This window comes from Eumetopias jubatus, unplaced genomic scaffold (assembly GCF_037043125.1).
Source record: "Eumetopias jubatus isolate StellerSeaLion01/CBP00866 unplaced genomic scaffold, mEumJub1_p1.0 scaffold_4, whole genome shotgun sequence".
Taxonomy (NCBI): domain Eukaryota; kingdom Metazoa; phylum Chordata; class Mammalia; order Carnivora; family Otariidae; genus Eumetopias; species Eumetopias jubatus.
Window position 1 is genome coordinate 139,795,261 of NW_028274810.1, and position 25,664 is coordinate 139,820,924.

At 38.1% G+C, this 25,664-nt stretch overlaps 1 protein-coding gene across 1 annotated transcript in view; it reads right to left on the reverse strand.

The window, feature by feature from the left end:
* The window catches only part of ZFPM2 (zinc finger protein, FOG family member 2), a 350,753-nt gene that overhangs the window by 130,653 nt on the left and 194,436 nt on the right, over positions 1-25,664 (reverse strand). The gene's annotated exons all lie outside the window — the stretch shown is intronic.

Sequence of the window (25,664 nt, forward strand, 5' to 3'; positions counted from 1 at the left end):
TAACAAATAGGGGCACCTGGGTGGCTCAGTCATTTAAGCATTGACTCTTGGTTTGGGCTCAGGTCATGATCACAGGGTCGTGGGATCCAGCCCCGCACATGTCAGGCTCGGTGCTCAGTGGGGAGTCTGCTTGATTTTCTCCCTATGCCCCTCCCCCCCACTCGCTGTGTCGCACTCTCTCTCTCAAAGTAAATAAATAAATCTTTAAAATAAAATAAAAATAACAAAATATAAATGACATTTTAACACAAAAAAGAAAGTTTTTAATGAAAAATAACTATATTCTACAGAACAAAGAACTAGTGAGAAGTGGTACTATGTTGCATTTTGGCGACTGTCCTCCAGGTCTGCCTTTAACAGAAGACAGCTGAATTCTCATACCCACCTCTGGAGACAATCTGCTAGCCTATGCTGTTTTGATTGAAATATATGAAGGAAATCGAAACTTACAGAGATATGTTGTTGAAAAAGCCAGGAGTATTTTAGTAGCCTTTTCAGGTAAAATTTGGGAATTCCTCTTTGATACTACACCAAAATTCAGCAAGTGTTATATTCTTAAAAGTGACTTACAGGGTGGAATCTGATACTACATCGATTAACTTCACAATCTGTTGCTTTAAATCCATTTTTCTATGTTGTAAATAGATGCTGAATGGAGCCTCTACCAATGCATAATGTATTAGTGTATGCATTGGTGATTTTGGAAATATTGGTCTACTGAGTTATGCAGATCTTCCAAATATTGGCACATTTCATCATATAACATCAAAAAAATCACATTTGTAAGTATCAACACCAATCTCATCAGTTAAATTTTTAAGTTATTGGAAAGCTGTCAAGTTCCTATAAATTTCCAAAATTATAATTTTTGCTTTAAAGCTTTACTTTATCATTGGCAATAAATACTGTCAGTTGTTGTCCTTGAGGCAATATTTACTTCTGAGAAAACATCTGCCAAATACTCAAATTTAAATAACATATTTGTCAGACATTCTTTCGAGCAAAACTAGTAATCTATGAAAAAAGCGGCTAATTCTACCTCTCATTCAAGCAATCATCCAAGTGTTTCTCCTGGAGACAATCACGGAACTTCAGTATGAAACAAAAGTGCTTGCTGTGTATTTCCCATTTTGTCAAACAGAATATTAGAAAGACATGTACTCAAGTGTTTAGATTTAATAAAAGAATTAAATTCTATTGCTTCATCAAGAACATTCTTAAGTAGCACTCTCCTCTTGTTTGCTTCTTGCAACTTTGAGGGCCTGGTGGGGAAAAAATACAGTGACTTCTGGTAGTCTGGTGCCACTACCTTGACTCACACTAAAGTCCAGCAGTTTCACCCTCCCCCCCCCGCCCCGCCTTGCTTTTGTACTATCAGTGCAAATGCCAACACAGTGGACGTGGCAAAGAACATCTCAGTAATATTATAAAAATAGTATGACTCCATGGTATTCTGGAAAGTCTTTTGGGACCCCCAGTTGTTGGTGGACCATGCTTTCAGAGCTGCCAGTCTATCTGATGACCCACAGATAGAGCCAGCTAGCTACACTAGTATACACAATCTACGAAGAGCTTGGGAGTAGGGGGCATAGGGAAAGGGAAAGCGGGGGAGACTTGAACAACTATCAGAATTTTGCAGGTAATAAATGTATCAGAAATTTTGAGTATATGTTGATAAACTGTCCTCCAAATTCTGATAACTATCTTCACTTTCCAAAAACTCAAAACGCAGTTCTAGACTTTTGAAAAATCACAGTAACAAAGAACAAAGAACATAGTAAAGTAAAATTCTACTGGATTATTAGGAAGTTTATATTTATAGCCATACATATAGTTTTGTTTTGTTTTTTTAAAGATTTTATTTATTTATTTGACAGAGAGAGAGACACAGCGAGAGAGGGAACACAAACAAGGGGAGTGGGAGAGGGAGAAGCAGGCTTCCCGCGGAGCAGGGAGCCTGATGCGGGGCCTGATCTCAGGACCCCCCTGGACCATGACCTGAGCTGAAGGCAGATGCTTAACGACTAAGCCACCCGGGCACCCTAGCCATACATATAGTTTTGACTTATTATGAAAATTTGGCAAAATTACTTTATCTGTGTGTGCCTCAGCTTTCCCTTTTATAAAATGAACTAATACCTACCTTCCCCAATTGATGCACACACTGGGTTAGATAATGAAAGCAAAAGTGCTTTAGAAGTCCGAGATGCTTTATAAATGTGAGGTACTATCATCATACCAATGGCCATTTTATAAGGTTGCAATAAAAACTGAGTGAGAAAATGCTAGTCTGTATGCCCGATGACAGCAGAAATTTTCAATGTTGGTCACTGTTCTTCTATACACTTAGAACAATGTCTGACGCATAGTAGATGCATAACAACTATTTGTTGAATGGATATGTGTAACAAGCAAAGTGATTTATCTATATAAGATGACCCAGGTGGTTTCTTATGTTTCTAAGAGTGGAACAACAATACTTTCATATTTTTACTATCAACATTCTAATCACAAGTCAGTATTTCATTTTAAAATGTACCTGTCAGTATGATTATTACATTATCCCCCAATAGACTGTAAACTCCATGAGGACAGGGACAGTATCAAAGTGGTTCCCCAACTCATTCCTTGTGCCTAGGACTGGAGATATTTATTGAATAAAGCACATTCATTTTAAAGGATGAAAATACAGTGCTTCTCATGGCAATACTATACCAAAGACTGGACTACCAGGCACCATGTCAGCAGTCCTAAATTAGCAACAATCCTGACAGGCAACAATGCATTAGTTATCTGCATGCCACAAACACTGATGGGAGATAACAGAACATTCTTAGAGTGTTGTCTCTCAGTGCAGGTGGAGTGCAGGAATTCAAAGGAATCTGTGTTATCATGGACACTATTTTCTACTGGGATAGGCTCACAGGCACATTAAAAAGCAGCCATCACCATTTAGGGACAGCATCCAAAGGGGCAGTCCAAAAAGATCCAGCAGAAAAATAAGTGATCAGAGTACTAGTATTCCTTTTTAAGTGGATGCTTGAAATATATCAGTCTACTGAGTAATCCTTTATCTAGTTATCCTCCTCTGCTGGGGATCAGAAAGTTGATTATAGATGCTAAATTTTTTTTTCCCCAAAGGGTTCTGCTTGGACCAACTATGAAGTTACCACATATTAAGCCTAGTGTCATGGAGACAAAACAGAAATGCGATCTTTGGATGCTGTTCCTCCCTCGTGCTTTTGCCTGCTTAGGCTGCTAGAGAAGGAGGAAAAGGGCCTGCCTGGGCTAAGAAAGTTTAATACCTTGGAGCTGATATATAAGGTATTATTTTGTGTTTCTGACAGGGTCCCGTGCTATTTTTACCCAGGTTGAGGCAGGGGTTAGGTTAGAACTTGAGGAAGAAAAGGTGATTTATTTTAAATGTTGTGTGTGTAATAGCAGCTCCCTCCCTACTCACTTCTGCCCGTTATTCATTGTCCTCAATGTAAACATGCCCCCTTCTCCCTCTTATTTTCCTTCAAAATACACATCAGCAAGTTATCTCTTTGATAATCCCCCTAACAAGCCGCTGATTGTTTGCTAGAATTCCTTCCTCCTGTATCACTGCTTCTATTCGTCAGCCTGGGTTCCTCCCCATTCCTGCACCCAGCCTCCCTGCCTCCTCCATCGCGGGTGTTGTTTCTCATTTAAATGAACAGTTGGATTCTTTTATTTCGTACAAGTGCTGGATTCGCCTTATCGCCCTCATTCCTTTGGGGGTTGCCAATTGGTTTTATCCACGGATGTATCATTTCTCATGCTTCCTTTTTTTTTCTCGCAAAGAGAAAGAACCTCTCCGTCAACAAGCCTCTCCGGAGTGGAAGATTAAAAACCTAGACATCACCTACCTTGCAGCTCTACTCCCAACTGGGTTGTGTAAAACTCAATTAAACGTGTCCCCATTGAATACTGCATTACAGTACATTAAACAGAAAATTCTTCAAGCGTGATGACAAAGCTTGAAACCTTGCCTCAAAGCTGTTCCTTGTAGCTTTCTTTAACATTTCAGTCTTTATGGTGCAGGTCTCCCGTTGACACAACTTTAGTCCAGCTATGAAAAAAAAAAATCACAGAGCCCCACAGGGATTCAAAGAGAAAAGTGGGGAAAAGTGAAGCTGGTCTTGGCACTGCCCCGGAGCCTCTCTTGAAATTACACTGCCCACAGACCACTCAAAGCTGAAAAGTATTCCAGAGGTCTGTGGTCTAACAATTGAAAATATAATTCCCTTATTTTGGGCAGGTGAATTTTATAGATTTCCTCCTCTACCAAGAATGTTAATATTCCCCAGAATACATGTGAGAAAGACATGAGTCCTCAGGGCAAAAGATTTATGCAGACATATATTCAGAGAAATGTAAAAAGCCCAATGAACATGTTAGTCTGTTTCTCGTACTGAACTAAAAAATGATCCCATATGTATGCAAAACTTCAAGACTCTTATTAACAAGAAACGATGCCCTTCTATTTTTGTTTCTTGTCCTCTTCCCCAAGTTTTATTTATAATCTGGTTTGCCAAGAGGTGATCTTCCTCTTAATTCATTCATGTAATTGGGTTTTCAAAGGCTGTTTATTAAGCAACTCACACAGGTTTACAAAATTGAGACTAAAACTTTTTCTCATCAGAATTACAGATATTACTACATGACCAACTTCACAGTTTTTGATATATGAAGCATTTCCCTGCTTTTAAGTTTTAGCAATTCAAAGTATAACTGCTCTCCCCTCCCCCCACCCCCAATCTTTTGTTTAGTACCAGGCGGCCTGCTTGCTGTGTTGAAATGAGGAAGATGGACTGACTGCGGTAGCTCGCCAGAGGGTATTTTAAGACACTGGTTTATGTTCTTTATTGAATATTTATTTTATGTCTACAGTACAATGCATTCTGTGATCTTATATTTGATCCAAATGCTAGGTAGTATTAGGGAGAGTTTACTAAGAGACCCTAATGCTTTAAGAAGACATACAATAACCATCTGATTAGTCAAAGCTAAAACAGTACTTTAATGTGGAGCTAGGGGGCATGGTGATACCAGAAGTTTCATTTTCACAATTAACACTTTGAGCTAAGGCTATTAAGTAAGGGCATGTTTGTCTGCCCATATGCATATATTCATGTAGGCATGTTTATATGTATATGTGTACAGAGATGTAGGTGTGTGCTTAGACCTACTCTCTTTGCTGTCAAAGTAATTTTTCGACACATGTACAAGAGTTAATTTTGCTTAGTATCCTGCTTTAATTCATTGGTAGGGGTGTGGGTTCATTGTTCTCCATCACTATTATCTACTACTGTCTACAGCTTTTTTAGCACACAAAGAGAAAGTGTTGCCTGTTCTGGACTTTCATTGCAAGGTCAGAAGCTCTGATACTTAAATTGGAAATGCAGCTGAAGAGGACTTCACCTGGGGTTCCAGAAGGTTTTCCCCCATGGAATCCATGCTACAGGCAAAGCCAAATGTTACCAGGGATCGCACAAATGTGAAACAAATAAAAAACATATCCTAAATAGTAGGACCACAATTCTCTACTCCTAATATGACTTCTAAGTCTGATTAACAAATATATTTGATTAACAGCTTCCAGTTGTTTTTATCAAGAACGTTTTCAAAGATTAGCTGATTATTCATAAGACAAGTGAACATGAAGAACAACTTAAAGAGTTCTGGGAAGAGTTTATCTTTCTTGTCCAAACTCTTTGTTAGTATTGAGATGAAACAAGACATTTTTTCCACGCCAAGGCAGTTATGTTTCCTGATGTATGCTAGCAGTTACTTAACTCTTATCTCATGAAGAATTTTGAGAAAGAAATCTTGATGTGTAAAAAGCTTTTATCTATCCTTAATCTTTTTTTTATTTTTTTATTTTTAGAACAGAGTGGTTTGGTAAATTCCTATATTGTATTTTAATTTGAAACTCATGTAAACAATTGAAGAAATAATCACCCTTATCCTCGAAATGTTTAAATAATGTATCCAAACGAAAAACATAATTCCATGCAAATGTATTTCTGCAAAGGTCTGAATATGAATTTTGTATCTGAGTTATTCCATTCTTTAATTAGAGTTTTAAAGACATTTTGTAATTTAACTCCATACAAACATCCATACAGTTCTTTCTAAGCAAAAAAAAAAAAAAAAAGGGTCTATTATAAATAGCCAGTAGTAACTATGTTTGTTTTATGCCACCCCTTTCACTTTGATAGTAAAATCATTTATTTATTCTTATACTTTTAAATGAATTGCCCATCCTCTAATATCAGTGGACTTTTTGGCTGGCCAGAGAACCAATTCACTCCCTCATGTCTCACATGCTTCCGTTCCAACATTTTTGAACATTTGTTTCAACTAACAGATCAACCACATTAGTTCATCATACTTTCAGAGTTGAAGGTTAGGGCATGGCGGCCAATTGCTGTTAACTGTATGATTTCTTGTTCCTCAGGCTTGTATTTTTTATTTGCTCTCTCTCCCTCTCTCTCTGTTTCTCAAAAATGTATTTCTCCAGCAATGGTGCATATTCTTCAATAAAATGCAGATCAAGGCATATTCTATGATTGTTCTTAATGCTTTGACTAATTCATATAAAGAGTACCAGAGCTCTCTGATATTGTCTCGTAGTGTCCGTTTTCACAGCCCTCTAATTAAGTCGAAGTGTACCACTTTCCTTTAAGATCCATCTCCTCCTGATACACGTTTTATTCCTGTTCGCAGAACCCTGGTTACTATTACCCATTATTTCTCCTTTAAATAATTGTTTTACCTCTCAGCCATTCATTTGTCTTTCTGGTTATTCCTTTCATAGCTTCAATTGCCTATTAACTGATATAATAATGCTGATATTTTCCATGGCTTTGGCTGTTTTCATCCAGGGATTTCAAAGTGCTTTTAAGATAGCTCTGTTGCTTTGTGGAAGGCAATTAATAAGACAAAGAGAAATAAAGACCCGAAAAGTGAAGGAGCCCATATATATTCACACACTCAGACCATTGGAAAATCTTTAAATTTCATTCATCTTCGAATCACTTTGGTTAGGCAGTCTAAAAGATAACTGATAAAACTGGAAGTACAGGAAAATCTAGTGATGCAATTTGCTTTGATTCCTAAAGACTGATTGGGGTCAATAAGATTTGAAGGTCAATGAAATACAAAGGCAAAGGATTTTGACTCATGTTGTTCTTCTGAGAGACCTCCTTCGGTCGGTCAAAATGTCCCCTGATTTCAGGCCAATAGCTACCAGAGGCTTCCAGACCCCCTCAAAACTAAAATTGTTTCCCTCTTTGGAGAAATCCATTGCTGCAGATGTGAAGAGAACACCGCAAATTCACCAGTAGGAGAACGGATAAACAAGTGACGCTAGAGTCACACAATGGAATACTGGTGGTCACAGAAAGACACACTGCCAACACACAAAACGACATGGATGAGTCTGTAAAACACTGTGTTGAGCAAAAGAAGTCATGAAGTGTATGATTCCGACTCACATGATTTCATTCATATGAAGTTTAGAATAGAAAAAAACTACTCTATGTCAACAGAAATCACATGTAGCTGTCTTTCGAAATAGGGGTGATCTTCTGGGGAGATAGATGTATTCTAGATCTTGATTGTATGCCTCAGATTTGTATGTTTCACTCTTTGTTGATTCGCTCTATGCCAAAATTAACTTAAAAACCCAGGTTAGGGAAACTAGAATTAGTTGCACTGGAATTTTTCTTTAAAAAATGCTTTATTTATATTTTTATTTATATGGTAATTCATCTTCTACCTTTCAGTATTTTTCAAAATAAATTCTTTTTCTGATTAGATTTAAATTTGTTGTGGGCTAAATTGTTTCATTAATTTGGTAGGCATGTCAAATTCTAATATGATTAAAAGATAAATGCAGGGGTGGGAATAAACACCATTTAATTGGTAGGCAACGTCGTGTTGTGAAAAAAGGTAGGTCCAGATTCTCACTTGATACCTCACTAGCTATAAAACCTTGGTCAAACATATTCTCTGGGTTTTTTTGCCTGCAATAATTACAGTAAGCTTTTCAGAGTAGCTGCATGAAGCGGATGAGGTTTGCTATAAAGTAAGAAAGTAAGTGCTCAACAAAATCTAGTTCCTTTTTTTTTTTTTTTTAACCTCAAATATTTTATCTCTGTAGAGAAAAGCCAGATGTGGAGCCACATATATTTCCCATGTAGTTCTGTGTGTTTGGCATGACTAGCACCTGGGTAGGCAAAACAAAGCTGCTACTGTATAATACAAAATCTCATAGGATAGAAAAGCATTAACAACAAGAAAACTATCAGCTCATCTCACTCTTTAAATATAAATTGTTATCTGTTTTATTGCTTCCTGACCCAATCTATTTTCTCCACTTCAAACTAAAGAAACCAGGGCAAAAAGGGAAGGGAGAAGAGAGAAGCCAAACATTCATTTATTCTTTCAACAAATGTTTCTCCAGTGCTTCCTATTAGTCAGGCATTGATCCCAAACTCTCCCTGTCCCTAGAACTTAGAGCTGGAATCGGAATACAAGTGAATGCTTTCAGGGAGATACTGTTTATGGAATGTTCGCTAGATAAAAATCTTCAAAAACTTTTCAATATTCTTTTCTCAAGTCCTTTTAGCGTTTCAATAGGAGCAAACATAATAATGGTCTCCTTCCTGCTTTTGAGAGCAGCTGAGATTCTTCTATTGACACAGCCTCTAGAATTAAACTTGAAAAACCAGAAGCAGGGAGTTCCCATTAAGAGTCATGGCCTTGCAGACTTACCCCTCCTCTTTGTCCCACAAAGCCAGAATTTTCTGACCCACAGGGCACAGTGTGGGACTCATCTGTTTTCTTAAGCATTTCCTGGCTAGGGACGTACCACTATAGTGGTGGGAGGAGAGAGTGACACAGGAGATTTATTCACAACTGCACTGGATGAGGTAATTATCAAAGTATCTATTTAATCTCGGACTACTAATGGGCAGTATATTGGTGTTACAGGCCAGGACCTTAAGGCTCAGAAATTTACTAGTAAATTATGGGGGAAAATGCCACCATTTTTTTTTTTTTTTACTGAAAAAGTTAATTTTCAGAGGTCAATAAGTAAATCCCAGAGCAAATACTTTTAGAAACTAAGAGGAGTTCTTTCATGCACTCATTTGTTTCTCTTCTTAGTTTCTCTGTAAAAGAGGCAGGGTGTGTGTGTGTGTGTGTGTGTGTGTGTGTGTGTGTGTGTGTGTGAGAGAGAGAGAGAGAGAGATGAGAGAGAGATGAGAGAGAGATGAGAGAGAGATGAGAGTGAGAGTGAGAGAGAAAACAACTTGAACCCTTGAATCAGTTTCCTGATTATTTTGTCATGAGTACAGGGATTATTGTCTTCCACGCCTATTTATACTTCTGCCTACAAAATTGCCAGGCACATAGTAGGCCCTCAATAAAAAGCTGTCAATGAATGAAAGAATGAAAAGCAGAGATAGGTTCAACTGGAGCTGTCATTTGTTAGCTTTGTGACTTGGCGAGTTATTTAAGCTCTGGAACTTCACTGTCACCATTCTCAAACTGGCAAGAGTTGCAATATTTTCATAGGATATTTGTTAGCATTTAATAATTCCATGTCCAGGACAGGGCTCTGCAGACACTGAGCACTGGGTGTGGTGAACTCCTTTCTCCTTCTGGACACAGTCTTCCTGACGGTAATGATTTAACATGTTGTTATAGTAGACACTTGTGTTAATTGGATGATTCTTATGGTGACTTTTAAATATGTTGAAGTGGGCATGCAGCATTCAGTCTAAGAGAGCATTGTTTGTCATTCTAGAGCTCTCTAACATAATTATGTTCCAAGGTAAGAAAGGAAAGTCCAACTTTATAAAAATAATCATAAGTTGAAGAATTAAACATGTAATTAAGTTTCCTTGTGGTTTGAATATTATAACCAGTGTAATAAACCAACCTGACAGTGAGACTTTTACGATTTTGAACAAATTCCAATTTTTATTCTAGGGATTTTATTTACCAGGAAAGCGTAAATAAGTTGTTCTCAACCTAAAGTTAACAGTTTATTTGGGAATTTGAATAATATATAGTTCCTTGGCTTAAAATGGTGGGAAGCCAAAAACCCAAATAAACCTATATCACAGTAAAGGCTATATCAGAAGACTTTATTTAATGGGGTGAAGAAAATATTTCCTGATTTTTTTTTTATTACTATAGGGCAGATCTGACACCATTAGTTTTCTTTCTGTCATAAATATAGACGAGTAGAATTTGACAGGCATCACTATAAAATAGGTTATAGATAAGTTCAGGCATCTTTCCTTCCACACAGACCTTTCACACCGGGTTCTGATGGGGCTGCTTGAATAGAACGACCAAGGTTTGATTTTAGGCTTCTAGGTCACGGTTTCACCTTGACAACAGTTCTTTCATTTCCAGCAGTAACATTTGCTAGGATCCCTAAGGTGCTTTCATTTTTGTAAGTAGTGTAAAAAAAAAAAAAAAAAAAGGATAGGAGAAAAAAAAGATAAATCTTAATTCACATGCTGCAGGACTATCTCTGTGTCTCCGGCACAAAACTTCAAATCCAATCCAAGAACTGGATGTGTATTAGAAGTCTGCAGATTTAAACCTTGTCCACCATGATCAAACTGGATTTATGGAGCATCATAACTCTCCAGACACCATCCAGCAGCTTATTAATTTAATAGACTCCTGTCCATTCACTGATGTTCCTGCCCTGACAGTCTCTCAAGATAAGGTGAAAGCCTTTTGACAGGACAGAGAGCATATATATTTTCTTCTGTTTTCTCGTGGATGGGGTTGTCGACAACTTGAAATGTGTGGCTCAGCAAATTTGTTTTTTTCCTTCTCTTTTTTTCCCCTTTGCTGTGCAGGAAGGATGACAGAGATGAGCCTCCAGAGAGTCCCAGGGCTCAGGGGGCCTGTGTTTCCCCTAACTACTTATTTAGCATTTTGTTTTGCAAAATAACAATGGATTGATTTAAAGGCCTACACTTGGGGACATTTTCACTATGAAAAGAAAGAGCGTTACAATTTAATGCCTAATATAAATTAGGAGGTGTTGGAAAGAAGAGGAAAAACAGCAATAAATGTTCCCATTAAAGGGAGTGCAGCAACATTTTCTTTTCTATAATCCCATTTGTGGGAATGAGGGGTGTGCCAAGAAAGATAGCACTCAAGCTGTTGTATATTTAAAGACAAAACAGGAAGAACTTTTCAACATTCTTATTTTTCCTTTATGATAGTCTCATGCTCTACAGTTGTGCGTGTTATCTGCAAATAAATTCACAAGTCTCGGTGAGTTATTACAGTGGTATATTGCAAGGTTAACTATTGCCATCCTTCAGGGCATCCTTCTGTTAAAGTCACTTCAATAATCATGAGACCTTGGCTCCCCAAACTTATACGTGCACGCAGATCACCTAGGATCTTGTTTACAATGCAGATTTGGATTCAGTAGGCCTGAATGGGGACTGAGCTTTTGGTGTTTCTAATAAGCTGACGCCATATTGCTGGTTGGCAGATCACATATTAAGTGCAAGACATTAACTGAATTTTTTAAAAAAGGATAATTTAGATATAAACAAATTATACCCTAGTATCATACCAAGGTGAAATGTAACTTGAACATATCACCAAAAGTTCACAGATTCCCTACCTGCCATATAGTGGGTACCCAACTAATACTTCAGTGAAGTGAAAAACACACAACTCCCAAATTTCATGTAATGGCCTCCTTTTTATAATCTCCCTTCATTACATGTGTAAAGATGATGATCTTAATTTCCTTTGAGGTAGTTAACTAAAATGGTGTATTTAAAGCCAACGATAAGATAAAAATTAATTTGTCTATTTTCCTATACACATTTTCTCCTTACTTCACCTTACTGATAGAGAGCTATTTTTCTTACCTGTATCTCTACTCAAAATGCAAAACTATGAAAGAAGATTTCTCAACTAAACTATCGTTTGGCCTAAATGTCCTTCATAGGCCATTTATTTTGCTTCCCTAGACTTAAGATCAGACCATTCTGGACTTAACAGGTGAGAATATTTCACGGCCAAACACACAATATAAACTAGAAACCTGCACTCAAAACACACCAGGATAGCAGAAATTATATTTAAGAGAGGTAAGATTTAATATGCATTGCAAACCTAGTTTTGGCATTAACAGACTTCAAATGATTACTTACTAGTTTATTGATAAGTTTTATATCTTTTTCGTGGGGGAGGGGAGTAGAAATATCACACACCACTCATTAGGTCAAATTCATTATGAAACCTTAATTTCCTCATTAGGGATATTTGGCGAATATTCTGAAAATGTTGTCATAAGAACCTCTGAGGCTTCTATTTCCTTGAAAGTGTGCACAAAGTAAAGGGTGCTGAACTGGAAAGCAGTCATTCTTGAAAATCTTTACTGACAACGGAGACCAGACAGTGATGATAAAAACTAGATTTCTGAAGGAAAAACTGGCTTCAAGTAATTTATTCTCATTGAATTTCAATGGGCAGTAGATAGGACTACATAAATAGATAGATAGAAAGATCTTATCTGTTTATACTTAAATGTATGTATTTCAGAGCCATCCCCTTGGTTGGGATATTCTTCCTTGCAACACCACGATATACTATCTTGGTTGACCCCACTGTTGTCTGACAGTCTTCACAGACCTCAGACAGACTAATGAGAATATATCTTCTCTGAAGTACTATTGTATGTCATGGCATAGAAGGTGACCTTTTAAGTTTAAAAATAGCCTTCAAAAATGGGGTTGACTTATATACCAAGAGTAAAATGAAAAGCTTCCAATTTCAGGTCTCAGAGTAAAGACTTGAGGTCTGGCTGACTTTCCCCAGTGAGGAGCTGAGAACGACACAGTTTCTGTCTGACAGGAGAAAGTCAAGTGGATCCAGAAAGAACTGCCTCGTAACAGTGAGCCAACATCTTGGCATGACTGGTACACAAAGATGTCAAATAAAACCCTATGGTTTGATGGCATCTTTTGCATGCATATAGATTTTAGTTTTTCTAATTCTTGTATACATCTTCATGCTAACTGATGGAGCACCATGTCTGCTATGTATATATGGGACATTCCAAAGAAATCCTCTTGTACCAGATTCCCTAGCATTTTAAAAAGCTTGCTAAGGCATGGGATGCTTTTCTAAATATGAGAACAAGCATTTTAGGTACTGGATTTTCAAATAATTTCCATACAAGTAATTTCTGAAACTAAATCAAGTCACACTAGAGTTTTTACTCTGTTGAATAATGCATCATAAAAGCCATTAAATAATAATTCAAAATTCAGTGAGTGTATACTACGCACTGTCTGTGGAGTCACAGAGGTGAGAAATGGAGTCACAGGATTTGAGGTGTTCACCTCCGACTTGGGACAATGACAGGCTGCAGTGGCACTCTCCCTGTAAAGGGATAGGGCAAGGAAGGCTGTTCAGAGGAACTGATATATGCTGTCTTGAAGGGGACCTGTTAGCAATGATAAAGATAACTAGAAAGTTATCAGGCAAAGGGAACATGATGTCCAAAGACAGATATGAACAAGCAAAGGATATTTGAGGAATTTCAAATAAATGAGCATAGCCGAAGTAAAAGGGTATCTGTGGAGGATGAGTGAGAAATGAAGCTATAAGGAATAGGGTAGCTAAAAAATATAGATGAGATAATTTATGGGAAGCATCAATGAGGAGAGAGCAGACCAGAGAATGACAACATTTAGTGGATGGCCAGTGATGGGGACACCTGCCACTGGATGTAGAAAGGGATAATCTGATCAAGCGCAGTAGAATAAAAAATCGGCAACAAGAAACCACAGGAGAGTGACAGAGTCACTTCAATAGAATCGCGGAGGCAGACACTGAAATGAAGAGAAGATGTTGGAATTTAGGAAGTCAAAGAAGTGAATGCAGAACACTTTACAGAAGCTGCCTAAGAAAGGAAGCAGAGAGGGCTTTCTGATAAGTCTGATGAATTGATTGCATGCATTTATTTCTATCCCCTTTCGCAAATGTGACAGTAAAGAGGGAAACAAAAGGTGATAGGGCACAGAGTGTAGAATAGGCAACAGGAGATTAGAAAATCTTGGAAGCTAGAAAAACTGATGGAGTGATAGATGACAAAGCAGAGCACAGCAAGCTGAAATCCAAGGATCTGAAGAGCAGCTGGCCAAAAAGCAGCAAGCAGACTTATCCCACAGAATCCTGGGAAAAACCAGGAATTGAAGGCATCTGGTGCCTTGAAAAGTAGGGTGAGCCGTGGACCTAAACTTTGTAAGACTGACATTCTGAGTAAGCAGCTGTTAGCTTCACGTGCTCAGAGGTAAGGGACAGTCCCTTGGCACTCTGTCAGGAGGGGGAGGCTGAATCTTTGGAGAACTGGGACAGAGCCTTCAGATCCAGAGCGAGTCTCAGCAAAGGGTGATGCTAAAGTGTCACCTGAATTAGAAGATTTAAGGACAAATCTATATTCTTAACAAGAGATAGAGCCTTTCCAACACACCACCTGGTCCCTTTCACCCACTACATCCTCAGATTGCTGGCTGCAAGGTTCATAAATCTTAGACATGAGACCAGCATTTTCTGGAGGAGCTGAGCATGCTCAGACAAAAAATTCCATATACTGCTATTCAGGGACCTCATTATCATGGCTGGGTTGCCATCCTCTGACTCCATGTAAAACTCACCAGATGACATCCCATGACCCTGTGCAAAACCTGTCAGTTGACATTCTATGACTCTATGCAAAACCTACCACTTACCAACTCATGCTGTTCTTGTATTAAGCCTTTAGTGTCCCACTCTTCAAAGGAAAAGCAGACACTCATGGATCTCTAGCCATTTAAGGAAAGCTTCAGTACCAAATACAGGAACCAAAACAGGAAAGAAAAATGTATGAAACAATGCACAGGACACACAACTTCATAAACATCCTTCAATTTCTATCTTCAGAGATACAGGAACGAATATCCATACACCAAGAGCAAGGTGTTGAAAAAAATAAACTGTCAGAGAGTAAGAAAGACCTCCTGTAAATTAGGAATATAATCGTTAAAATTCAATAGTGAAGTTCAAGAATAAAATTTGAGGACATCTCGGAAAGTTGAACAAAGTCAAGGAGATGGTTGTGGAAACTTTATTCGCTGTATATTGTATTGCTTTCCATGTTAACGTATGAGCTGCCACTCCTTTGTTTATCCATTCACTCATTCACAAATATTTAATGAGCACCTGCTAGGTGCCGTGCACTGCTTAAAAAACAGACAGAATCCCTATCTTTGAAGAATGCTCATTTTATGGGTGAGATAATGACATTAAAATTATAAATAAATGCTAAAATGACAAATATGAAGATAAAGAAGAGAGGATGTTATAAACTGAATAGGTTCCCTCAATTTTTATGTCGAAGCCCTAACCCCTTGGGAGAGAATTTAGGTCATGATGGGATCAGTGCCCTTATAAAGAGAGACACAGGGGAGCTCCTTCTCTCTCTCTCCCTCCACTACATGAGGATTCAGCAAGAGGGTGGCCATCTGCAAACCAGGAAGAGGCCTCTTATCGGTCTTCAAATCTGCCTGCACCTTGATCTTGGGACTTCCCACCCTCCATAATGGTGAGCCACAAATGTCTATTATTTGTCAGCCAGTCTATGCTGTTTTGCTCCAATAGCCAAAGCCGACTTATACAGAGAAGAAAAAGGAAAGAAGGAGCGAGGGAAAGAGTAGTAGTTAGGCAGACCCTCCGTGAAGGCAACATTTAGCGAGTGTTGTGAATGAAGTAAGAGAGGGAGCAATGAGGGGCCAAAGTACAGTACAAAGGCCCTGAGGCAGAGGCATTCTTTGTACTAGCAAGCAAAAGCAAGGGGGCCTGTGCCACTGGAGCAGAGTAGTTGGGGAGTTGTAGTAAATGTAAGCACAGAGGTCCCTAGGGGCAGATCATGAAGGCTGTCAAGCCAAAGTAATGACTTTGTAGGTTTAGTTCAGGGATTGGCAAGCTTTTTTATAAAAAGCCAAATCGTAAATATTTTTAAGTTTGCAGGCTAGAGGGTCTCTGCCACTGCTCAACTCTGTTCTTATAGCCACAGACAAATATAAACAAATAGGTTTAGCTGTGTTTCAATTCAGCTTTATTTACAAAAATAGGCAGTGGGCCCGATTTGGTAGCAGGGTCATATCAATCCTTGCATGATATCAGTGTGATTGTGATGGGAAAACTCTGGAGGGTTGTATTCACTTCCACTTTTCCACTTTATCTGTGAAACAAGAAGCAAGGTCATCATCTAATAACGGATGCTATATATTTGGGGAAACAGGAGTCTGAAATAGTCATCTTGAACACTGATTAGGAAAATAAGTCTGTATTGCTAGGTTACATACACCAAGGGTTCACATTCACCTTGTGGTCAAATGTAATACCAACTGGTCAGCAATGGGTTTTGTTGCTGTTATTTTGTTGTTGTCATCAGTGGTGGTGGTTGGTTTGTTTGATTTTGACCACATTTGTATGGCACTCACTGTGGATCAGGCACTATTCTAAGCACTTCACAGATAGTAATTTACCTAACTTCTGGTGCTTGGACATAGCCAGGGAAAAGTGGAGAGTTGGACTGACCAGAAAGGGGGTATTGTCAGGCCAGTACAGTAAAGGTCAGAGAGAGAGAGAGAGAAGGGTGAGGAGGTCCGAGAGAGTGACCGGAATCATGAGACCATAGAATTCAAGCCAGGTAATCCGGAATTAAGGACGGGGGTGGGGGTGGGGCTGGTGGACAGGAAACTGATGGTCGTGGGGGGAAGGGACAGAGGTTTGTTTGGAGTTGAAAAATTATAGGAGTCAGGTAACAAGTAGATCAAGATGGATGACTGACTACTGTCTTCTAGAGGGGTGTAGCTATGATACTATTTCCTTGACAGATAAAGTCTTAGTTTTATTAAGGGATGGGCCTGAGATGAACCTTGGACACTCAAATCTTACTAAAATCCCAGTGTGCCTGTGTGTGCCTCAAAACTTCCGGTAACTCCCCAATGCCTCCACTGCAAGGTCTTCAGACTGAACATTTAATGGAACACACAACATGGCCTTCAGAAACTTTTGGAGGTTTCCTCACTGGTTTTATTTGTAAATTCTCTAACTAAATAAAGTGTGTGCCAATACTCTCATGAAAACCCTGTATACACACTGTAGTCTGCAACCTTTACACACACAATTCCAAGCTCCTCAAATGCCTTTCCCCATTTCTCAAACTTATATTCAACTTTCAATATCCAACCAAAACTCCACAATCTGTCAACTTTCTTTGACCATGTAAGACTGAACTCAGTATTATGCAACCTTCATCAATTAAGGTCTTCCAGTAAGTTCCTTAAGCCAGGGTGGGGGTATTTATCATAGTCTTTTGTATCACTCATGATACCTGTACCGTATCATGCACAAAGCATTGGCTCAATTACTTCTATTTTATTTAGAAAATTATCTTGTGAAACACAAAGTGTCAGGATATTCATAGAGATACTAAAGAAAGACAATTATCTCACTAAGGAATAATTTAAATTCTATGGATGAGAGACATTTTGTGGGCAAGGCAAAGATTTCTTTGTTCTTTTCGTTTGGGTTGTATAAAAAGGAGAGCAAGAATGTACTTAAGACAAAGAATGATTTTCATTTGCAAATATTTTTCCTAAGTTATATGAGGAAAATAATCTATGTGAAGAAAATTATAGAAGAGGGATATAAAAAAACCCTCCCCAAATCTGACCACCTCTACAGAAATACTCTTACAATTTCAGGGTATTTCTTTCAAGTATGTTTCCCTGCACATACACTTTTTAAAAATAATCATAACCATAATCATACTAGGAACAAACTTTATATTGTACTTTTTCATTTGGCATTATAATACAATAATTTCTTCTACATAATACAGTTTTCAAAAAGGAGTCACAGTATCTCACTCTGAAAAAAATCTACCCTAAAGAGTCCTTCATTTTAGCTGTCAAAGATACTTTTGGGGGTAGATTTCAAGATTAGCATCTCTTTGAATGACAAGCTAACATCCCTGTATGATAATGAGTCACCTCTCGAAAGACCCCACTCTTCATTTCTCATTTTTATTCTTATAAAACTGATATATCCTTAGTTCTTATCATTTGCCAACATCCTGACTGGGTTTTTACCCCTAAGAGACAAGATGTTTCATTCATATATGGGTCCAGGGTGGTTTAGGATATTTTTTCTCCAGTATATGATAGCACATCTAATCCACTGGCATAATTAATGGTATTATCATGCAGGATTATTTACCAACATTTCATTAAGGAAATTCATAGTGATGTTGATATGAAAACAAATGTATTTTCTCACATCACATAGCAAACATTAGTAATAACTAAGGACGTACACTAGCCAGTATATACGATCAGACCCAGCCTGAAATAACCCAGGTAAATCACTAACATCATTTAAAAACTGTAGATATGGAGGAAGAAAAGGAAATGACAGAATGCCTGATATTTGCTGAAGTTGCTGTCGTTCTGCAATTTGCAACAGACAGCTCTACTGTAAATTAACATAGTCACTAGCGGGGTCACTTGTCTTGACCTTAAGAACCCCTCAGAAATGACAATTTGAATCCAAATGGTGGTTTTTTAAAGCAGCCATTTTTACAATCACTGATTCCTAGAACAGGCACAATAAATTACTCTCTCCTCAAAACATCTCTCATTCGCATAGAACATAACCAGAAAGAGCCTCAGATGTTCATGAAACATGTTGGGTTTTCGGCATCACGTTATCCTGTGGTGCTCTGCAATCAATTACTGTTATACCACCATCATTAATAATTTTCTTAATGAAAATGATTCTGTTGATCTCCGTTGTATTTTAATTATCAGAGTTAAGCATAATTACACTGCAGCTCTGAGCTGGCATGTGGACTCCTTTAGGGCGCAATTTTGTTTTAACACACTGATAATGTAATTTTACATTGTGTCAGTTTGTTTGGTTATTATCCAGTTGTACAATTCCACTGTATTCCTGATAACAGATAATAACCTTAGTACCTCCTATATCCTGAAGTCATTTAAAAAGCAATATTGGAATTCCGCTACTAGCTAACTTAATCGCCTTATGATTTTATAATTCCCGCTGCTAAATATTTGGTGCAGGCACCCACCCTCTTTTAAGAATACCATAAAACTAGACAACAGTTATACATTTTCTATGAATTACAGAATGGTTAGATAAACACTTAAAATATGAGCACAATTTTTTTTCTTTTTTTTTAGATTTTTTAAAAATTTTTATTTATTTATTTGACAGAGAGAGAGAAAGACAGCGAGAGAGAGAACACAAGCAGGGGGAGTGGGAGAGGGAGAAGCAGGCTTCCCCCTGAGCAGGGAGCCTGATGCGGGGCTCGATCCCAGGACCCTGGAATCATGACCCGAGCTGAAGGCAGATGTGTAACGACTGAGCCACCCAGGCGCCCCACAATTTTTTTTCTTTTAAAAATAGCTTATTTATATTATATTAGGCTCTTTAGGTGAAGTTAAACAGGAACTTGTAGGCTACTCTGAAAATTGGCTGCTGTGTTAGACGAGTCTGTTGTGTCAAAATTCTAGCAACATGCAACAGACTATTTTAAGGTGGAAAATCATCCAGACTTTGCAAGAGTCCTCATCTAAAGAATCTTTGTTTTGAAAAGTTGATCAATTTAGTCATTGTGCACAACGTTGCTCATCCAAGTTAGGTCCTATTAGAATTTCTGTCATTATTTCAACAGTGTCTAGTATAGGATCTTGAACATAGTAGACAATCAATAAAAGCCTAAATGAACTCATTGCATGGTTACCTTTGTGCAAACAAGCAAAATCAGAACTCTGAGGATGGTCACAGAATGCTTTTGAGATTGGTCTACTACGTGACTTTAAATTGCTATGGTTTTAAAAGCAGAGATATTAGCACAAAGTCCTGCTGTCACTGCTATTTTAGCTCACCACAGAATGAGAGAACAAGAACACAGAGCTGCTGATAAACATAGATGCAAATTTGTGAAGAAGAGCAATAACCTGCAATCTTGGCACAGTGAAGGGCACCATCATAACTCTGCTAATTGTAGAATTGGGAACTGAAAGTCAACATGCTCAAGACTGAATCCCAGTTTCACCATGTATGAGCCAAAGATCCTTGAATTATTTACTTATCTAAACCCTCAGTCTACTCATCTGTAAAGTTGGGATAATGCTGCTTACATCATGAGCCTGTTGTAATGGTAAATAAGAAAATGTAGGTACAGTATTTAAAACAATGCCTGCATAGAATAAGTGTTTAATAAATGGTGACCGCTATATTAGTATTAATAGTATTATCATTATCATCTTGATACTAGACATTTTACGTAAGACTTCCACTAAAAATAAAAATACCATGTATTCAAGGGAAAAAAAGTAACATCTTCAGGCAAAGCCTTCAGGCCCTTGATTCTATAAGACAGTTCTCAGCAGAGACTGTGGTGTAGGTTCAACAGTAACTGAATGAGAGTTTTGGAATCCCCAGCTATCAATCTGGTATCAGATGACAGGTTTTCTTGCACATTTGCTTGATACCAACATAAAAGTCTGCTTTCATTTCCTCTAAGTTTGTACTGACATGTCCACAAGGGCAAATTGGATTGAGTGTAAGATAATTAGCAATATAATACAATAATATACACAGTTAAGTTCACGGGGTTCTTCGTCTCAAAAATTCTGCAACATAGCCATGGCTATTCCATTTTCACAGCTGAGGAAATCAAGATTTATAGGATACGTGATTTGCCCAAAGTCACATACTACAACAGTTTTTTTTACAATGATACTGTGCTTTCAAATACAAACAAACCTGTGGTTAAGGTGGGAGTGAGGGTTAACTGATCCTTTTTCATTCTTTTGACTGACAATGTTTATTCTCTTAGTCTTGATACCTACAGAACGTGTCTACTCTGAAATGACAACTCCACGAAAACCTCAATTATTCCTTATTTGAAATGAACTGAATGAACAAACCCACGAGCTCAAGGCTTAATTCTGAGTACTCAGAACCCAAAACAAAAACAACCTGAAGTAACCTATTTACTTTTAATACGTGAGAAAGTCCACTGTACTGTGCAAACACTGTAAGGTAAAGAACCCTGTGGTATATAGAGAAGAACAGTCGATCCCTGATGCTCAACAGGCATTAGCAGATTTTAGGAGTTAGTGGGCAGGCCTTGCTAATCCTAGCCCCCAGCATCCTCCCTTGAACTTCAGCACGGGGCTTTCCAGTCTTTTTCCATTGGAGATAAGTAAATTAGAATTATCTGGAGTCTGTTGAGAATAATGGCAAAAAACAGATGACCCAACAAGTCTGGTCCATCAATGTCTGGATGAGCTAATTACTTTCTGGAATGACAGGGGGTAGTTGAGGCAGGGAAAAAGTACATCAGATTACAATATTAATGCCAAATACTATACTTTTTTACTTTGATAAAACAAGATGATGGCAGCCTGTCACATAGCACTGATATAATATAATTTTATAATAATTATTTGATGGACACCCTGGTAATGAAAACTATAGTTATATTTAATTTTGCTATTAGCTCACATTTAATAATACTTTAAGAAGTAAGTATGCCTCTTAAACGGGAATAGTTACACATTAAGTGGCCTTAATGTGTACACACCATAAGAAAATGATACCAAAAATTTCACAGGGCATTGAAAAAATGCTACACATAAGCATTTTACATTTTATTTGTAAATAGGTACAGATATGTTCTCAGGTCCTATAATAATGATTCTGGCATAGAATTCATAAGTAATTTAGGTTCTTAGCTAGAAAATAAAAAAGGAAATGCAATTTTGGCATCAGGAATTTATTTGTCATTTTCGGCGAGTGTTTCTTAGACATTAGGAATTATGTGTTGCTTCTAAGTGCATGAAGTTAGCCCATCAAGCAACTATCCCTTTGTATCTGTCAGCAGCACTTTGTTTTCATTTGGGGAACGATTTCTTCTCTTAGTGGCTCATGTGGGGTTGATTCTACTCTAAGGATGATTGTAGTCTGCCAGGGAGAGTCACTGTGATTAATTGAATCAAAGACTGGTATGTAATGTGCCCTAATCAAAACCCAGAAAAGCTGTTTTCATTGGAATGTCTGTGTTGGTGGAATAAGACTGGAGCTTCCCATTCCCTGAGGAGAATGTTTCTGAAAATGAAACCCACAAAAGGAAGAAGGGGCAGAAAACAGAGACAGTCTGGGGACAAAGTTTGAGCAACTGGATTAAGCTGTTCCTGAAATCCAGAATATCCTTGGACTTTCAGTCTTATGACACCCCTACCCCCAACACACACACACACACACACACACACACACACACACACACACACACACACTCTCTCTCTCTCTCTCTCTCTCTCTCTCTCTCTCTCTTTTTTGGATAAGCCAATTTCCTTTGGATTTCTATCACTCGAAAACAGTCCCAAATAATAAATAACATACGTATTATGAAAATGCATTATGGATGTCCAAGTCAATACTTATTAAATCTAAATCACCAAAACCTTCCAACTACACAACTCTTGCTTTAAGGAGCCTTATCATACCTGTAAGCCTATGAAGACCGCAAACTCAGAATCCATGGGGTCCTGATAGGAGTGCTTCCTTGGGTCATATTTTCCATGACTCAAACGATTCCTAGTACAATCATAGCATATTAAGGTATTCACAGAACTTTGAGACATAGTCTTGGTGAGCTATCCCGTCCCTCCGAAGGCAATCTGGTTAGTAGGAATTAGTATCAGGCTTCTGAAGCCCATCTAGGAGATCAGAATAAAATTTACAGGAGAGTTTTTCGAAGTGTGTTACCCAGAACACTAATTCCAATGGGTTCCATTTGAAAGAAGAAAAAAATATATATAACATATGGGCAAACAGGTGTTTTACTATAGAACTGCTCAGAGTATTAATGCCAGCAGGCATTGTGAGCTTTCAAGAGGGGCCATGATAGGCTCTATTAGGTCACAGGGCTCTTTTTTTAATGAACTTGGATTCTGTATAATGCATTTGGGGAGTGCCATACCATAATATATACTCTTTGTGATTTCCAGGCATAAATACCCGAGTGATTTGGAAGAATTTACTAATCATATAATAATGGCAGGGGGAAATCAGAGTCCCACAGTACAAGGATATAGGGTTTGGAATGACCCGGATTCAAATTTGGCTCCATTATTAGCTCTCCATGACCAAGAACAGCCATACTACCTTTCTAAGTCATAATGGCAAACTTTGTAAAATAAAAAACACACTACCTATGCCATTGAGCTGTTTGAAAGCCTGATGTGGGGAGAAATTATTCTAATATGTATAACTCAGACCCTAAGTTAGACAAATGCACGTTTGAACCCAACTCCCACCGCTTACTAGCTACGTGACCCTGGCCAATTACTTGACCCACCTAATTCCAATTTCACCTTTTGTAAAATGGAGTAGATATTAATTACCTCATAGGAGGTATTCAATGAAGATAAAATGAAATAATACCTATACACTAGTTATTGCAGTCCCTGCTGTTTGAACCGCAATACCAATAGTTCTTAAGTCGCACAATATCAAATTACCTTTTGTAGGTTAAGAACCATTAATAGCCATCACGCATATGGTTCATCATTCGAGTATGTGAAATGCCTATTCCAGTTTCTGGCAACCACTCCTTTGTTTATCTGGTCAGCCAATCAATATTTATTTAGTGCTTTTTTTTCGTACAGGCAATATACCAGACCAAGGATAGGAAGGTGACTGAGACCTAGTTCTTGCCCTTGGTAACTACAGACCAGACCAGAAAGGCAGGCAATGATAGCTAACTTGTTATTTTTTCTTTTGCTGAAAGTTAATAGCTAACTTTTTAAACTTTTTTCTTTTTTTCTAACTTTTAGCTTTTTTACTCTTTTCTTGAACCCATACAATAATGATCATAAAACAAGGTGATGAAGAACAATGAGAGAAACGCATACAATCTGGTACAGAAGTACCATGGAGAGGATTCAGCGGTTCTTAGTAATGGCGGCTATTAGTATCCATGTACAAGGCTAGCACGTAGTTGGGCTCAATGCATGCTTTATGAGTTAATTAATTAGTAACCTTCCATAAATTACTCTAAATTGTTTATTGCCAAAAGACCTAACATATAGCCAACCATAATCCAAACACATAAACATGTTCAAGTTAAAGTACTCCACTGAACGTGGAATTGCAGTTTTGCCATATTTCTTTCCTTATATATAACAATATAACAATCATGGCTCCCAAAAGAATGGCTGATTTAAAAATGCAATGGATTTGGATTATGGCAAGAGAACAGCTATTCTCTTGGTTCCTCCATATTATACGGCCATCACGGAGATAAGACATTGTACAACAAAAATTTATTCCTCGTAATTAATCCTACATTCCAAGGCCTCTTTTGTATTTCTGCATTCTGAATGTGGGCATTGGTAAACTGGTTCACTATACCATTTCCTTCCACTTTGATATATCATATTGACACATCCTGGGAAAGTCACACTGCCCTTCTATCTAAAAGCTCCCACCAGCTTGCCACAGGTATTTCAGGTTAGAAAAATGAGTGGGTTTGGGACCAGCAATTATAGAAGGAAAAAGAATATAATCAGATCCTGGTGTGCAGATTGTTTTTTTAGCTTGCAAATTCCCTCTTTCCGGTGTTTCAACTTTCAAAGGCTTATGGTAGTTTAAAGGCAATCCTCTTATAAGTGTACAAATTGTAATGATTATAGGAACAAGTTGTAATTGTTTCTAGCAAGTTTTTAAGAGTCTTTGATGTTATGATTAGTGTTTTATATGTTAATATATTGATAGGGGTGCTTATTTGCTTGTTCCCTTGTATGCTTTTATGGTTTCTAGGTTCAATGTGCAAATAAATCTTTGATCTCAGTAGGTCTGTTTGGTTAAAAAAGAAAGCTAAAAGAAATTAAACATGAGAAGCCCAAGGTTTTGCAATATTTACGAAGAGGCACGATTAGGGATTTCACCATAAGAGTACAGAGCTGGGCCCCATAACTTGAATATGGAGAAAAGTGCCCCAAACCACACCACACATGAAGAGGGGCCTGTGTCTGGGAGTGCCATCACGGACCTTCGGCTCTTTTGTAGCCAGGGTGTGTAGCTAGATGGGGTCTAGGCTGATGTCACACTGAGCAAATCAAAGGCAAAGCTCTGCAAGCCATCGGCTTCCTCTTTCCCCGTTTGCCTCCTGCCCTTCAGAAATCACCATGGGGAAGAATTCTGTCTTTGCAATGGTTTCACTTTCAGCTATTCTCATCATGAGTGATTTCAAGAAAGGGGCTGGAATGCAGCGCCGCCTGGAGCATGTACCTGGACACGAATTGCTAAACTGCAAAAGGAATTTACTTTCTGTAATGTCTAAGAGGGAGGAACCTGGGATTTCATCAAACTGGCTATCAATAAAGCCAACAGCAAGGAAGGTCCCAGTCACACCACTCAAATACAGGGTTCGGGAAGTGTGCGCAGTGCTAAGACATTAATGGTATAACACTTTCTGTCTTATATTG